The sequence below is a fragment of the Trichoplusia ni genome, chromosome 20 (assembly GCF_003590095.1).
Source record: "Trichoplusia ni isolate ovarian cell line Hi5 chromosome 20, tn1, whole genome shotgun sequence".
Taxonomy (NCBI): domain Eukaryota; kingdom Metazoa; phylum Arthropoda; class Insecta; order Lepidoptera; family Noctuidae; genus Trichoplusia; species Trichoplusia ni.
The window spans coordinates 7,074,545-7,076,071 of NC_039497.1; the positions used below are offsets into that span (position 1 = coordinate 7,074,545).

At 33.9% G+C, this 1,527-nt stretch overlaps 1 non-coding gene across 1 annotated transcript; it reads left to right on the forward strand.

Annotated features, from left to right (window-relative positions):
- Positions 1 to 1,106: 1,106 nt before the first annotated feature.
- Trnam-cau lies at positions 1,107 to 1,178 on the forward strand. Its single transcript has one exon. It is a non-coding gene; the product is annotated as a tRNA-Met (tRNA).
- Positions 1,179 to 1,527: the final 349 nt, after the last annotated feature.

Sequence of the window (1,527 nt, forward strand, 5' to 3'; positions counted from 1 at the left end):
CTTGTGTAAAAATTCTCATGTTGTCAAGTGGTTAATCTTTTACGTGGGCTCTGTACGACATTTTTTTAATGATTAAATTCAATTGTCATTTTTATCATCATGCATATTTAAATTATTATATAAAAAAAATGGTGGAGTTTGGATCTAAAATACAGCATTACTTGCCCAATGTATGAAACGTAATGAATTCGTTTATTCTGCGGGATATGTCAAACTCCACTTTCTCTATGCCAATGATTTTTACGCGTAGGTATAAGAGTGATTAAAGTAGGTAAGCTGCAGCTGTAAGATCGGATACCAGAACTTAGTATTTTTTCATGGTCTCACAAATTTAGAAGATCCAGAAGCTGCAATTTTTAAATATACTATATATATACAATACTTTTAAATATATATCCTGTGTTATTTGTTATTAAAACTATTCAGTTACATTATTTTTTAATTAATTTGATAATAAAAATAGGTAGTGTAGCGCCATCTATCTAATCCTGTGTCACTAAAAAGGCTGGCCACGTGCGCGAACCTATTTGTTGGTTGGTTACGTTCAAAATTATGCAAGATCTAGTTTACTCCTAGTACCGAAGGTAACACCTAGGTGGGAGTATCGAACTTTTCATGACCAAGACAACTACGCTAATTGGAGGGTCTCCAATACATATTCTTTTAAGTCCAGTTTTATATACCTATTACCATCTCATGAATATTGCTTTTTAGTTATTTTTAATATTATATTGACCATTGAAAGATGGGAAGACTAGATAAGTTTTTAGAATAAGGAGAGTCTGGTTACTGTTCAAAGTTGTCACGTCAATCTTTGTTTCCACAATACATCTACAACTTTGAGATATTTTTGCTTTTAAAAATACATGTTTGTACTAAGTGATCATATAACTTCTTCCGTTTAATTTTATATTTCTTCCAGCTTTAGTGTTGAGTTTTAGTATTCCCGTCACCCAATAAAAGGGTGTGGTCACCAGTGTTTGCAAACTACGCCACCAACACCCTGGGTATCATCTAAAATTAATCATTCACATCACCTTAGCACCACAAGTAATTTATGGCATCAGATTCAAAAACGAAAACAACATTTTGCGTTGATCCACACAAGCAGAGTGGCGCAGTGGAAGCGTGCTGGGCCCATAACCCAGAGGTCCGTGGATCGAAACCACGCTCTGCTAGCTGTTAAGCGAAATACTTTTGCATCAATTATATTTATTTATTTATATTGCGAATAGTAAAAATGTTTTCCGTAAGAACAAAATATGTTATTGCTGCCGATTAAAAGGTTAGAATTCTATGAGTTAAGATGAGTCAAACTGTTTCACATATTTTTTATGAGCTTGTTCGAGTTCCGAAATTATTTAAACACTCGGGCACACGTTGTTGAAATCGCAAAAGATAGAGTTCTGTGAACGATAACGTTGAGACATTATAATCGCACTTTGATACCATGTTTTTAGTCATACCGAGAGCTTTGCTTCACTTAATAATCGAGGCTTTACATAGTGGTAAGTAGAGTTCCATAGT